Here is a 16,739-nt window from a genome sequence, read left to right on the forward strand (position 1 = left end):
TTCAACAGAGGGGGTGGTTTTCTATGGGAAAATACATTGAATGAGATTGTGCAAAGGACCTATCTAGTTTCACCCCCCATCCCTCTTGACCCACTAATGGAAAGGGATAACGCCAGGTGGCTCCCCACACAATTAATGGCTTTGAGATATCTACTTACAAGGGAGCTCTCTGCTCTTTGCTCAGGAAGCCTGCCAGATTTTTAGGGTTCTTTTGGTAGGCATCTCGCACCAGGCCTCTCCCACAGCAAGGTCACTCCAGACAGGCCTTTCTCAGATAGGGCTCCCAGGTTTCCAGGCACAGTTTACTCTGATGGCCTTGGAAGCTCTCCTTGCCTTTCTGCTAGTGGTTCCTCACTATAGTCCAGCAGCAGGCTGTCTCCCGGAATAAAGTCCAAAAAGCCCTGTTCTGATACAAACCTGCCCTCTTATAGCGTGGATGACACTGCAACTTGGTCATAATTCCTGCAGTCAGGATTGGCTAACCTGCTCCATTCACCTCCCCTCAAAGCACCCAATGGCTGCTGATAGGGCCACAAGTTAGGAGATATGTATGATATAGGCTGAGGGAGGAGATTAGATGCGTCATTTCAAAATGACAGGAGGTTTCTAAATCTTTTGTTGTGAAGACTCTCATAATGAAATAACTCCCTTGGTCTTTCAGATAACCCCATGATGATATATATGTCTGGGTTCTATATTTTTGGGCGAATCAGACCATACTAATTTTATGTCGGCAAGCTCTTCCTGAACGGAGGTACCATTTTTTGTGATTTTCTGCTGCGCCTAAATAGCAAAAAATGGGACCATTTCCAATTTAAACCTTATTTTCATGGTCTACCCCGGTGCCAACTTTTCCTTTTCTCAGGTGTATGAAAATGGCAGACTCATAATTTCCCCCATAACTTAACTTATGTACATCACAAAACCTTCATTTTTGTAGGGTCCCGGTGGGCTTTTTCTTCTGTTTATTTCGAACCCGGGATAGGGTCGATAGGACGCACAATGATCATTTTATTTGGAAAAAAATGTATTCAATGTTTAATCAATGGCAGGGCATAACATGTGTCGGTAAATTTAATTTCTCTCAAGTTTGAATTTCTGTTAAAACATGTGACCAGCCATCTGGTTTATCTGTGTTTATCTTAACATATTCTTTGGCTTGGCTTGAAAGGGTCCTTGGATAGAGCTTAATGCACAGTTTATAGGAAGTTTGACCTTAAGGTCACTTCTGCAGGACATTTTATCAGCAACTCCAATAAATCTCCTCTACTTCTTTGTATAGCTTAGCCTTTAAATTGACAACCAGACATTTTTCTTGGTGTGCCCAGCCCCAAAAGTTCTGGCGTTCAGGTTTTTAAAAGTATCTTTGTTCAGAACTAAATGCACTGTTACGCCACAGAGACCGCCGGCGGCTCATGGTGATACTAAACTTACCCGATATGTTGGCCGACAACGTTCTGCCAGACGTGCCACGTTTCTATGTCACCGAATAGGGTACTTTTCGGTACCGTTTCATAAACGTTGGAGGTTACTTTAATGGTCCGGGACGTGGACGGACTTCAGTTCCCATCATCCTTGGTTCAGTTCCTTTCTCCAATGTGAATCAGGGAGCCTCGCTTTGAACTGTATATTACGTTTCACGTAACATGGAAGTATGCTTCCTATTGAAGTTACTCTGGTGATTTGTTGCTCCTGAAGTTCCGTCTTCATCTTCGACTTACCTTGGATTTTCCTACCTGTGTACCGAACCCCCAGCCTGTTGTACGGATTTCTCTTTCTGCCTTCGCCTTGTTCCCGGTTACTCCCGCCCATGTATCGAACCTTCCAGTCTGTCTACGGACCATCCTCCTGGATGCTGATTTTGTTTCAAGTCTTCTGCCCGTGTACAGAACCCGGACTGTTATTTGGTTTGGAATTGGAACTTCTCCACTCGACAGCGCGAACAAGCGCACCACAAGTATTTAATTTCCTTACCTGGGTATTATTGTTTGTCCTGTCAATCGTGTTGTGGCTGCTTCCCAGTTTAACTGACTTGTTCCACATCCTCTTAACTTAAACTCCTCCGTGCACAAGAACGCTCTGCAGGGACGTGCACCATCCCGTCTCTAGAGTGATCCGCGTGCCGTCGGGTATAGTTCCCCTACTAATTTTCCTCTTTGTTGTTTTGCACCAGCCGTTGTGGACTTCCTACTTAACCTAAGATTAAGCTCCAATTAACACGATGAGGCTAACAGCTCAGTTATCTCTCTCCTTCAGAGTTAGCTCTGTCTTATTAGTTAAGTCCTTCGCTGAACCCAATTTCTTCTTGTCTTTAGTGTTGGGTTACCTAGAGGGAAAATCAGATGTACTCAGTACTGGTACTACTAGTGTTATATTAAGAATTTACTGTGTTAACCATTATTCTTTCTTAATATTAATACCTTTTCATTCCTTTACAGCTGGTGACTATAGCGGTTGGTGTTCCCGCTCTTTTGAGTGATTGGTCTCCTTGATTGTATCCTCTAACAGTCTGGGGACATATTGCTAAAAAGAGCCTTCTTTCCCTCAACAGAGAGGAGGCCCTGGTTAGGTCTGACTACGGGCTCTACAATCAAGTCCTGGGTCAAGGTTCCACTGCATCACCAGGATTACCAACCGGTGAGTGACATGCACTTTATATGGGTTACCTACCCTTGAAGGTTGTTTCTGTTGGTTGTGTTATCAGCAATTCATCGCAAATTCAATCTCTTTCTTTACATATTTAAGTATATCTTTGAAACCAGTCCTTCATCCCTAGTATTCATCACACCAAAGGGCTGCAAGGTCAGGATCCAGGCACACTATTCAGTTCACAGTTCAATGGGGGATTTCAGCTCAGAGAGAACAACACGTTGCAGTTTACCATTCAGGAAGGCTAGCACATTACATCAAACAAAATTGGGCATTCTTTGTCAATGCTGTCATTTTATGTGGTAAAATTAAGTCACTTTCCTCCTGATGTAGGTAATCTGTCCTTCACTTAATTTTTGGATTGCAAAGGCATTGTTCCTCCTTTTTAGCTTCCAAATGCACAACTATTTCTTTTCAACCCATGGGCACTGCTGCAGTTTTTGAATCTGTCCATGTGTAATGTCTTTATTTTAATATAAAAGTTGGAATAACAGAAGTATTCCTTCGGTATTGTCCACGCATAGGCCATTATTTACTGTGGGAAACTGATGTCCCCTTTAATGCTCCAACCAGGCTTATCCAAAATGTCAATTCATTTGTGAAAAATAAGTGTTTTTCTGCACTTGCGCACTTGTCTATTTTTAATAGAGTTTAACTAGGCCCATTTCTTTCCATGTCACTAGGTCTGGGGTTGGAAAAAGAAGTCTTTTGGACTGGCCTGCATTTTCCAATGTATAGCACCAGCCAGATTCACTCTTAAATACTGGCATGGCCTCTTTATTTCTGACATTCAGGGGTTATATTTTAGCCCACAGACCCCCCCCCTTGCTCTTTGATTCAGGTGACTTGGAGAAAGGGGCAAGGAGAGAGTGTTTTTTTCCCCCCTCCTTTTGGCCTTTGGGATCATTCAATGAATTTCCTTGTCGAAGCACGTCCGCTCTTTTCCTGTCCTGGTGAAGTAGCGCTCGGGTATGTACTCCACTCTTTTCGGATTTTGGGGTTTTGGTCCTGGACTGCTCCCTTTCTGGTAGCTCCACCTCCGGCCTGTAGAGGCAAGGAGCTATTTAACCTGCCGAGAGTAGTTAAGTATTTTATACAGTACTAACTTCTCTGGTATTATCGACATACAAATTGACAACAAAACAACAAGTTATACATTACTTTTTACTCGACATATACAATTCACAACATGATCTACTTTTGGTACATTCCTTATAAGTATACGTTGTATTACTCCCTGTAAATGTGTGATTTTCTCCACCCGGGTTTCCATTCTTTCCTTTTATTCTTCAGATGGGTCCTGGCCTCTACCTTCACTGCTTTCTTCAATCAGTTTCAAAGTCTGTCTGGGGTGACAGCTTTTCAACTGATTGATATGGACCCATTTCTCTTTCATCTGTTCTCCTTTAGGGATGCAAATCTTATAGGAGACGGGTGAGATTGCAAAGGGACCTCACCAAGAGGGCAGGAACTTCTGCTCTTTTGTCTGGTTCCTTTGCAAATTGTACAGGGGGACCCTATCTCCTTCTTCATACTCCTTCTGGGTAGTCTTTAAGTCATAGTGGGTTTTCATCCCCTCTGCCGACTTTTCTAAATTTCGCTGAGAGTAAGAAAAAGCATGCTGAAGGTGATTTTGTACATTTTCAACGTACTCATGGGTCGTGGACGCGTTGATCAGGGTCTGCTCTTGAATGCTGTAGAGCTGATGCGGAGGTAGCACCATTTTCCATCTGGTTATGCACTCAAAAGGAGACATTTTTGTTGCAGAGGATGGTGTAGACCTAATGGCCATCAGGACAGGCCATAATCGGATGTGCCAAGTAGGTTCAGAGTCCACCACAAACTTCTTCAAGATGCCCACAATTGTTTTACTGTACCTCTCAACTCGAAACTGGGTGGCAGGCAATGTGGAGTTTTCTCTTTATCCCTAGTATCTCCCACATCTTGGTCATCACCTCACTGGTAAATGACTTCCTCGGTCTGACTCAATCCTTTGCGGAAGGCCAAAACGAGAGACGATGTGATTGATCATTAGTGCAGTAGCTGTCTCCACCTTACAATTTGGGGCTGGAAGACATTCCACCCACTTGGTAAACAAGCATGGCACAATCAACATGTGCTTGTTTCCTCTAGAGGAGCGAAACACTGGCCCAATGAAATCGACTTGCAAATCCTACCAAGGCAGTGTCATTCACTTTTCTCTAGGAGAGCTCTGTGTGTGAGCGAACTTGGCTGAAACTGAGCACACACAAGACACCCTTTAAATAGATTTCATGGTCCTGACCCATGTGGTGCTAGTATGCGACCACTTGCAAGATTTGTAATGTAGAATGAAACCCCCTATGACCAGCAGTGGCTGTGTCATAGGCATGACTTAACACCAGGCTTCGGAGTGCGGTAGGTACCACCCACTGGTCACATCCAGATATGGATCTCCATACCAACAAACTGTCTTGGATTCAGAAAATTTTGGAAAACGTCATCAACACCCGGAGATCCTCCTTCCCATTATAATCGGGTTCTGTCAGAGGAAAATTCACAGGGTCTTCAATATGTTGATCAAATTTCCAAATAATTGGGTCCTTTTTTTGTGCAGTAATCAAATCTGCATATTTGATATTGATATTTTATTTATATCACACTTGTACACAAGTGTTTCAGAGCATCTGGGGTTTCTTTGCTCCACTGGGCAGTTGAGAGTTCATATTTGTCATGGGTTTGGGACCTGGTGACAGCACGACCTGGATTTCCCCGAACAGGGATTCGGTTTCTAGGAGATTTCCATGAATGGCTCTAGTTTTGGCCAACTGGTCCGCCAAGTCATTTTCAGTTTTGTTTGGCCCCTCTGTTTTGGAGTGACCTCTGATCTTTTTCCAATAGATGGTCATCTCATTAAAGGTTACCATATCATCAATTAATTGGATTAATTTCCTCTGCTTGAGAGGATTGTTATTCGCACACAACATGCCTCGATTTTTCCAATTAATTAGGTGCTCCACAAACCCATTCCTGACATAATCTGAATCAGTGATTATGACCTGTTCTTTGAGTTGGTGTTGCATGGCAATGAGGATGGCTTGATCATCAACTCTGCCACCTGACTACTTTGGGGACCTATTTGTACCCAGCAGAAGGTTCTGGGGCATCATTCGCACAGGCATTCCCAATGCCAGCCAGTAATTCTTTTCCCCCGTGATTGTCAATATGGTAGGAGCACCCATCCACATAAACAGTGGGTATCCCCTGACACGTGTCTTCCTCATAGACTTTGTGAGAAGAAGTAAGGTACACCACCAGATTGTCGTTGGTCCTTAAACTTTCATCCTCGAGATAGTTTTCTTGAGCACAGTCATGCAAGTCAGCCAATACTTGCGCTAAAGGATTCTTCTTGTTTTGGCCATATCTGACCTCCACAGGAAAGCCTTGCATGGACATAATCCAGGAAGTAATTCTGGAATTATTCACGTTCCCTTTTCGGATTCAGTCACTTTGGAGATATTGCAAGGGTTGGTGAGGAGTCTCCACGATGATGTGCTCCTCCTGGATCAACAGGCAGCAATTTTTCAATGCCCACACCGTTGCCAGGAGTGCCTTTTCGCAATCATTGAATGTTTCCTCCTGAGAGGACAAAGTCTTGCTCGCGTATGAGAATACTTTGTTGACCTTGTCATGCTTTTGTTATAAGCCTTTAAGCAAGTATCTAAGAAACCCGTCTCCAAGAAGAATTCCTTGTTCTTTATGGGTTAAGCCAAACAAGGGGCTTGGGAAAGGCTTCTCTTTAGTTGTTTTACTGCCTCAGATTGTTCTGGACCGCACTCCCACTTGACCACAGACTTTAATAAATGGAGCAAGGGTCGGGTGACCTCTGCATAGTCTTCAATGAACTTCCTACTGTAATTAGTGCATCCAAAAATGCTTCTTAGTTCTATCAGAGTAGTAGTGTCTTTCAATTTCAATAATACTTCAACCTTTATTGCCTCGGGACTGAGACCCTCAGCAGTGATTTCGTGCCCTAAGAGGTTCACGCAGGTCTTACACCACTGTGCCTTCTGAAAAGACAGTTTTGCTCCGGCTTTCTGCAACTGGGTCAGAACATAGCGTATTTCAGCTATGTGTTCCTCCACAGTTGGACTCTTGATTAAGACATTATCTACATAGGCCAGGTTTCCCCTTTCAACCAAGTCGGGCATGGTTTTATGTAGGAAGATATTAACTCTGTTGCCAGAGTTTCTGTATCCAAAGGGGGTTCAGGTCCACGTGTATTGCTGCCCCCTGTAGGTAAAGGCCAGCTTGTACTGGTCTTCCCCACTCATGGGTACTGTCTAGTAACCGTTGGTCAGGTCAATGGCGGTATACACCTTTGACCCCAGGGTCTGGGCCAGTCGCTGATCGATATAGGGAAGAGGCCATCTTGACCTATGGACCCGTTTATTTAACTCCCTAAGGTCTGCGCAAAGTCGCCATTGGGTTTGAGTTTCCCCATTCCCAGATTGTTAAAGGTACTGTGGATTGGACAAATTATCCCACGTGAGTCTACATTTTGTATAATCTCTGTGAGTGACTCCATAGACGCGAGAAGCAACCAGTATTGTTTCACAAATACTGGAGCCATCTCGAGGTCCGTAGGTATGGTGGTTGAATGTATCTCTGTGCGTCCACAATCATAAGAATCCACTGCAAAGATATCCTGAAAATCCTAAAACACCTATTTCCGCTTCTGTCTTTGCTCCTCGGTCTCACAGGCATCAGCAAGAGTGATTCATTCTGCGACCATCTGCTTAAAGCATGGAAAGACCCCGGGGCTGGCAATTTCTGTGGTATCCTCCAGTTGGGTGGAGAGATCTCTTGTTACAGTGCTGGCCTGGACATGAGGTTTCAAGGATGGGAGGTAGTCACTGTTTACTCGGAATACCACCTCATCCTTCCTGCTGTCACAGGTCACCTCTTCCACACCATAAGGGCCCGAAGAGTACACCAAGAAATTCCCCCCTTGCCTGGTGAATATCTTTTCCAGAGGGATATCGTCATTAAAATTGTAGCAGTCATTTGGAATTGGTCCATTGATCTCATAACCTAAATCAATGGAATAATGTTGGGCATTAATCACCATTCCAATAAAGATGTCTCCGCCCAAAGTGATACTTTGAGGGTCGCTGTTATCCACCAATATTCAAAAGGTGTCATGTTCTAGTTCAACTATGGGTGTCAGATGTAAATACAAACCTTGTTGTTGGAGATAATAATTCAGATTTATATAGGCATCCTTGTTTTGAGTTTCTGTCCTCTTTTATTTTTTAGGGGAATTGTAAATTGTCAGACTTGTCCTGGGATGGTAACCTTTTCTCCCACTTGAACTTCAATTGCATACGGCAACTATTGAGCTGATCGAAAATGCTTTCTCAGTGTTGTCAAAGCCCATGGTGTTACCCCACAGTCGGGACCAGGCCTTGTGATTAATTAGGTCCAAATTAATTGTGAATCGATTCAGAATGTCTCTGCCCAAGCAAAAGGTGGAGGGGACATCTCTCACAACCCAACAATTATGTTCTATGCTTTTGATGCCAATGGAAATTTTTAGCATACACCTGCTAGACAGGAGATGTTTGGAATTTTGAGTTTCCAGGCCCATTTTCCACTTATCAATCAATTTATACGTGTGAATGGTCTGATCTTTTCGGAGTTTCCTGAATAATGCTTCGCTGATGAAGCTTCTTCTGTTATTCAAGCATACTCTGGTGAGAACAGGCTCCTCCCCCTCAATTACCTGAATGGGCAAAAACAGCTGTTCACCCTTTATCTGGATATCGGTCAAATTTGAGCTGGTTTTTCATCATCTTTTTTCATGGGATTTGGGTCTTCTTCTGATTGTGGATTGGTATAACATTTCAGAGTATTTCCTTCCACGGTGGAATGCCACTTTAAACTGGGAGGGAGGTTAATTTTCAAAAATGGAGAAGGGTTGCCATCACCAGTTTGTTCTCCTACCGAGATGGTAGTGACGTCTGGGGCTTGATTGTTCCTAAAATGGAATTCTGTTTTGTTGGACCGTTGTTCAATCATGTGGCATGTGCCATTTAAGCTCACATAGTTGGTGCTTTGTTTTAATTTGATTGGCCGGTTAGTCTGAGTTCAAAGGACCATGTTCACGCAGTCAATTGGGATGATAACCTCCAAAGGAGGTCATTCCCCTGTAACAAGGTGTGCCCTCTGGAGTGACGACTATTACCGGGTGTTTCACCCCAGGAAGAAGTGCGAGGGGAATTTGGTGACTCTGCCACTTCCTGAATTTAGTTGGTCAAGGGCCTTTTGGACAGGAGGGTGGCTTGGGATCCAGTATCCACCAGCGCTGATAAACCACATTGACCCTGTACCCTGATGGAAGCATACAATCTTCCTTCTCTCTCTTCAAGGAGACAAAGGGCCTCATTACGATTTTGGTGGTAGCCATGCCGCTTTTGGCAGCATGGCTGCTGCCAAAATCGGGTCCGGGTTCCCAGAATGTGGAATTAGCGGGCCATTCCGAGTTCAGAGGGCCCGGTAATTCCTCCCTCCAGGAACCCAGGCCCGGACCTTCCCCATTCCCATTTCAGCCCCCGGTAGGGCTGAATGGGAATGGGGGAGGGAGCAAACAACGGACTGATTACGAGCGGCCCGTTGTTCTCTCCCTCTTCCCCTCGCGGGACCCGGTAAGCACGGCTGGTTTGACCAGGCGCTACTTACCGGGCCCCTTAAGGGGAGCTTGTAATGAGGCCAAACGGGTCCACCTCCTTTAGTGGGTCCCGTTAACCCGTTCCGCCTCACTTGTAATGAGGCCCAAAGAAAATGTGGATTATGTGCCAGCTTGGCAGTTAACTGTTTTATATTGAACTCCGACACTGTGTGATCTTGGACAGTTTTCTGTGTCAAAGTTCGGAATCTGGAAAGAAGATTTTGCACCCAGAAACAAGTGGGATTGGGAAGTCACCTTTTTCCCCTGATTCTTTGCTGTCCCCCCTTTTCCTGGAGACAGTTCCCTGAACCTGTTTGGGGGGAGGATACCTCTGTGTGATATTATTGGGGTTTACAAATGTGTTGCTGTGGGTCAGGCTCCATACTTACCCAGTTTAAAACCGGGTCTTTTGGGACCCTTTTTGTCCTGGGGGGGATCCCTGGATCCCTGCATCCCTGAAAGAGAAGATTTTCTTCCCTGAATCCTCCAGGACTTCTTCTCCTTCGAACGGGATGATGCGGTCCTCATCCACAAAGTGGGTTATCTTTTGCTTTCGACTTCTCCTACTTACCCTCTGTTCCCTAGGTTCCAGTTTCTCAGGGGTAGAAGATTTATGTTCAGGTTCAGAGGTTTCCAGGGGTTTTGTTCTAGTGAGAAAGGAAGCTTCTTCTAGGTCTTTGCAGCTCCCTTCCACCTGGGTCCCCTCCTCTGGAACCTGTTGGTTGTCAGAGGTTCCTTCCAGTCATTGCTTCGGGCGCCAGACCCAGATGTTGAGTTATTCTTGGCAGCAGTTTCCAGTGGAGGGTTCTGCTGAGCCCTCAACATTTGACCCAGGTCCTGCATTAAGTGTTGGACTTGTCGCTCCAGTTGAGACATCCTTTCTGGTTGGTAGGGATGTCTTGATTTATACCTTTGCTGCTCCCGGAAAGGGTTGCTGTCCCTTCTCCCAGAGCAGCTCTGGTATTGGGCGTGTACCTGATAACCTTCCATCATAGGTCTCCCTTCTCCCTAATTTGGGGATCTATTGTCCTGAAAGCAGGGGGAGAGAGGAGGATTATTCTGGAAATTGGGGTTTGAAGGGTATCTGGTAAAGCAACTTAAGTTGGGGGTGGAGTATTTTGTTCCTCCTAAGGGGAGTTCTGAGGGAGGTTTCCTGGGGCAGTACTTACCTGATTGCTCCCGCCCCTTAGTGCACGGGGTCCATAAATACCCTAGGATGGGTATGCTACCCTTGTATCTTGGGCTGATATAGGTGGCAGGATCAGATGTAGTGTTGGTCTGATACTCTGCCTGACTACCACCCAATTGAGTTGGATCTGAGGGCCTCCTCTGCCTCTCATTCTTCTTGTTGGTGTTAGTGGGAGGAGTATTTTTAGGCCCCCATTTCCAAGTCTAACATGGGAGTATTTTTTACCTCTGCTATCTTTGCAGCAGCGGGTGTGTTTGATGGTTTGGGGTTTTTAGGGTTGTTTTTGTTTTCAGAGGGCTTTTGTACTTCATAATTCCGGGTGGCCTGTTCCATCACCCAATCCAGGGTCCTACGCTCATGGATGTCCCTTACTAGTTGGGTCATAATGTATTTCGTGAGCGCATGGAAGTATGTGTTCATGAACTCCCGACTATTGGTGTTCACCCAGCTAGAGGTCTGTGCAAATGCTTGCTTGAGCTCTTGCACAAACTCTCTAGGCACTTGGCCTGCCGCCTTGCAGGCCTCCTATGAATGGAGAAGTGTTTTAAAATGGCTGCCTTGTAGGTGGACCATTTTGGTGATCTTTGGCCCTCCAGCCCTGCAAAGAAGCTGGATAATTCATGGGAAAATGTCCATTTGACAAACTCCATGGAATTATTATCATTCTTAATACCAAATTAAGTCATCATTTCGTCATACAGCTCTAGATGCTCCCATACAGAGTATTTGGCATTCTTATGGTAGAGAGTCATAAAGCTCTTTATGGCCTTTATCTGCTGAATTGGGTCTTTCACAAGACCTCTCTTATGTTTGGCAGACTTTCTTTTCTGCTGTACCTTATCCACTCGCCCTCTGACTCAGAGCTGCTGCTATTGGTGGTCCACTCCTTGTCCTCTAGGCACTCTCTACCTCTATGAGACTGGGAATCCCTCACAGAATGACGAAGTAGGGTCTCTTCTCCCCTGTGGTGCTGTGGGCTCACAGGGTCAATTCCCTTGTACTCCCCTTTTCGCACAGGGAAGTACTCATCTTCCTCTTCCCTCCTTCCGGTATGGCTGGGAATTCCCCCCACCTCTCTGAATGTGTGGAGGTTTATAAAATACTCTTTTGAGGCCTGGACTCTGGTTTTTCTCTGTCTGCAAAGCGGACCAAGAGGTCCCTCTGTAACTTCAGTTTCTGCCAGTCTAACTCCCTGATCTTTTCATCATAGGAGCCATCCAGGTCCAAAGTACATGCCAAGGTATTTTTTATTTCCCAGAGCCCACTGGTCCGGACACCTTCCCTTCTACGGGCTAGAAATGAACATTGATCAATATCGGATAAGAACTGACCTTCCGGCTCAGTTGGACTAGGCCTGGTTGGGTCCAGCTGCCTCATGTTTCCCTGTTCTTGAAAATTGGCAGGTATGAAGTTAACTGTATCCTGTACATATGAGATGGTGAGTTGGCTTGAGGTCCCTGGTAGAGAGGCCACCACTCCGTGATTGGAGGGTGCCTGCCCATACCCTGACTGTTCGTATTTTCCAACCCTCGCATTGATTTTTCTCAGTCCCTATCTCTTGGTGATATACATAGGCCTGAGATTTCAATTCTGAAACCAGTGCTTGAGTAGCTTGTAGCACTTTATTTTGTGCCATCAATCGGTTTCTGAGTCCCTTGTTCTCCTCAAAATGGGACTCATTTTATTTCTGTGAGGCTCGTATTGTTTGGGCATATTCATACTGCTTATTTTTCAGGAGCCTAATCTCCTCCCATTGTGCAATTTCGGCCGGTGTTGCCTGCTCTATGTCAACCTCTGCTTGCCTCACATGTTCCCTTAATTTTTCATTTTCCAGCCTCATGCCAATCATTTCCTGAGAACATAACTCACTTTTCTCTGCGTCCATCCTTAACTGATGCGCTTCCTGACACAGGGCACTATTCTCTTTACTTAATTTGTTATTTTCTTCCCTCAACTGCTCTCTCTGCTGTTTCACAGTGTTCAGATCTTGGTGCATCTGATCAAATTCAACCTGAGAATTAACGTCCCTAATGACTAACTGGCTGTTTTCAGCTTTCAGTTGTTTAATCTGTGCTTGAAATGTGAAAATATCCTTTAAGCAGGCTCTATTGTGAACAACCTGCTCACTTAATTTGTGTTGACTTGCGCTCAGGTTTTCAACACATTCTTGCTAGTGCAGAACATTGAACCTCTCGCTCTGCATCTGCTTGCAGTTGTGTCGTTAACTCATCTTTGAGCTGCTGAATAATATTTTCTAATTTTGACTGTAAATATTGGCTCTGCTGAGCTTTTTCTCCTAATTGTTTCAACTCTCTCTGTGCTTGATCCAAAAGCTCAGACTGGTTTTGCACAGAGGCCACACTCTCCTTGTATCTTTCTTCCATGATCATCATATTGAAGTACATATCTGCTGTGAGCTGAGCCATTTTAATTTGCTCATCTTTCCTGGTCTGTGTCATGTAAAAGTTGATCAGGGCCTGATGTAACAGGCCATTATCCTGCAACATATCAATATTTGCAGAGGTAACCTCCTGCATCATTCTAGATTGCCACATTTCATGTTCTTGTTCTACCGATTCACCTTCAATAAACAATTTGGATAGGAGGTGCTTCCTGGCCATATTGATTTCTATGGTGCTCATTCTGAAATGTGTTCTGCACCTGATATACTCTCTACGCCAGAGCAAAAATCTCAACCCTGTTCCTGCTTTGTTTCCAGTCACAATAATAACTCAAAATCAACACTGTGTTATCTATCCACCGCCCTGGAACCCAGGGTACAGGTCTGAATGGCACCTTCACAATGCAACACAACTTTCCATCCACTGCAATGCAATTACACCCAAATGAATAGTCTGCTGCTACTGTCTACCAGTGATGACTCTCTACCAATCTCGGCACAAAGCCCCGGTTTTGTCGCGGTTTATTATGCGTTCACACTCAACTCAGGGAGTTCCTTTCCCCCCAAGCAAGGTGGCACATAATAAAGCACTTTTGATTCAGTTTAACTTTGGTGAGGCCTCCAATCCGTCTCGCACCCAACCCCAACAAATAGCCTCTGGCACCAATGGACTAGGAGCCAGGCTGATGTATAGTATATTTATTTATTTATTCATTTATTTAATTAGATTTGACAAACAAACTAGCATCCGCCACCAATGCTGTGGCAGCACCGAATATCACAGCAATAACTCTATTGTTCAAACAACAAAGAGGGAATTTTGAAACATACAATAACAACTTACAACAGATTTAATTTTGAATTAACCAATGGAAAACATTCACAACACAAGACAGGGTCCACAAGAATGACTTAATTTGAAATACGTTTCTCCTAGCAACCCTCATCCTCCAGGCCACAATGAAATATGACCCCTTTGATTTTAAGGCAAGGTGCAGAGAGTGCGAGCACAGCTGAACAATCGTTTTGGCTGCTTATTTAAAAAGGCGTGGTTTGGGAAGGGAATTCGATGGTAAAATAATTTTTGGGCTTGTTACTAGAAATGCAATATTAGGGAAAGGAATACAATGGGAAGAACCGTTTTCCATGTTTATTTAAAAAGCAAGGCTGGGAAAAAGGAACTCGAATGGAAATCGTTTTTCAACACAGATGAAAATAAAAGGCAGGACTTGGTAATATGAGGTCAGAAAAAAGATGGGAACAAAAGGGTTTTGCTTTGCTGACTGGAGCTTAATGTACAGTTTACTGTAAGCTTGACCTTAAGGTCACTTCTGCAGGACATGTTATCAGCAACTCCAATAAATCTACTCTACTTCTTTGTATAGCTTAGCCTGTACATTGACAACGAGACATTCTTCTTGGTGTGCCCATCCACACAAGGTCTGGAGTTCAGGTTTTCAAAAGCATCTATGTTCAGTTCTAAATGCACTTTTTATTGGGGACCTGACATTAAAGGTTGTTTCTATTGGTTGTGTTATCAGCAATTCACCACAAATTCAATCTCTTTCATTATATATTCAAGCATATCTTTGAAACCAGTCCTTCATCGCTAGTATGCATCAAGCCGAAGGGCTACGAGGTCAGGATTCAAACGCCCTATTCAGTTCACAGTTCAATGGGGGAATTACACCTCAGAGAGAACAACAAGTTGCAGTTTACCATTCAGTAAGCTTAGCATATTACATTTAACATATTTACATTTGATAGACACAGTATAATCCTCTCTTTACATACTGTATTAACAGAACCAATTTCACTTTATCCACACCAATAGGCCATGGTTACATAAGGAAGCAGTATTCAAATTTTACATCAAACGAAATAGGCCCTTGTTTGTCAATGCTGTCATTTTTATGTGGTTAAATGAAGCCTCCTTCCTCCTGATGAATGTAATCTGTCCTTTACTTTATTTCTGGATTGTAAAGGCATTGTAAGTCCTTTTTAGCTTCCAAATTCACAACTATTTATTTTCATCCCATGGGCAGTGCTGCAGTTTTTGAATCTGTCCATGCGTAATGTCTTTCTTTAATATAACAGTTGAAATAACATGAGTATCCCTTCGGTATGGTCCGTGAATAGGCCATTATTTACCAGGGGAAACCGATGTTCCCTTTAATTCTCCAAGTTGGCCTATCCAAAATTTCAGTTAATTTGTGAAAAGTAAGTGAGGCGGAAGTGTTCTGTGTGTTCTCTACTCCTCACTGCACTGTGAGAGGATGCAGTCTCCTGAGTTGACCTGAGCTAACACATTGGAACCAACGTTTTGCATCTTGCACCTTGTTTGCTGGAGGTGCTTTGATTTTCGTACTGTGCCTTCAACGGGGAAGGTTAACAAAAGTCGCCGGCTTTGTGAATCGAAGTGAGGCAGAAGTGTTCTGTGTGTTCTCTACTCCTCGCTGCACTGTGAGAGGATTCAGTTTCCTGAGTTGACCTGATCTAACACATTGTAACCAATGTTTTGCACCATGCACCTTGTTTGCTGGAGGTGCTTGGATGTTCGTACTGTGTCTTTAATGGGCCAGTTAACAAAAGCCGCCAGCTTCGCAAAGTGAAGCGAAGTGAGGCGGAATGTTCTGTGTGTTCTCTACTCCTCGCTGCACTGTGAGTGGATTCAGTCTCCTGAGTTGATCTGAGCTAAACCATTGGAACCAACGTTTTGCATCTTGCACCTTGTTTACTTGAAGTGCTTGGATTTTCATACTGTGCCTTTAACGGGGTGGTTAACAAAAGCAGCCAGCCTCATGAAGTGAGGCAGATGTGTTCTGTGTGTTCTGTGGTGGACTTGGTGGACACAGCCCAGCACAATCACCAGCAGTAAGTGTCGCGCAGTTGGTGTGCTGATTCTCTCATTTATTTGTTTTACATTTTTTTTCTACGTTGATTTAAGACGCCCTTTTGTGACCAGGATGATCGAGGGAACGAACGGTACATTTAAAAGCCTCAGAACCTCAGTGCTTACTCCGTGTGCTATTATCCTTTAGCAGTGGTCGAGGTTTACGAAAAGAAGTAGTGGAACTGTGGTCCCTGCTGACCTGCACCCACACCCCACAAACACCATCACCATTCCCCCTCCCACACACAATACAAACCCCCAAACACTTGACCCTGCTGTTTAAGTAAACGTCCAGTGCACTGCACTGAAAGTGCAAGTTTCAACTTCTTCCTACACTTTTTTTTTTAAAACGAAACCATTCCGGAACGGTTTCTTTTTAAAATAAAAGTATAGGAGCTGTAAAACGTAGTTTAAAAAAGTAGAGGAGCACCGCTCCCGACCGCTCCCCCTCACTTCGACCACTGCCCTTTAGAGGTTAAACTTGTCTTTTCTAGGAGTCCTCGAGGAACGTTACTACGAGAGTCTGCTAATACGTTTTCGTAGTGACTGTGGGCAAACATTGCCTTTGAACTCCCACTCTCTTTTCTGGCTCCTGGGGGGATTGGGGATAAAGTGTTCTGATCCAAACAGGATTACGTGAACACCGTCCCATCAGTTTTACCTTGACAAAGCCTTCTGAAATTAAAACACCTTGCTTCTTTTACTGTGATCCTTTCTGCAATAGTGTCCCCGGTAGCATGATCTTGAAGGATCATACACAATACTTGAAGGTCCTGTCATTAATTGTGGAGCTCAGCATAAGTCATGTCACGTTATGTACAACTCAAGACACGTGTATATAAAGATGAACAAATGGCTATCGAGGTTGACTGTGAGGAACCAAGTGACAATTCACGCC

The sequence above is a fragment of the Ambystoma mexicanum genome, chromosome 1p (genome assembly GCF_040938575.1).
Source record: "Ambystoma mexicanum isolate Mex_15411 chromosome 1p, UKY_AmexF1_1, whole genome shotgun sequence".
In the NCBI taxonomy this organism is placed as follows: Eukaryota; Metazoa; Chordata; class Amphibia; order Caudata; family Ambystomatidae; genus Ambystoma; species Ambystoma mexicanum.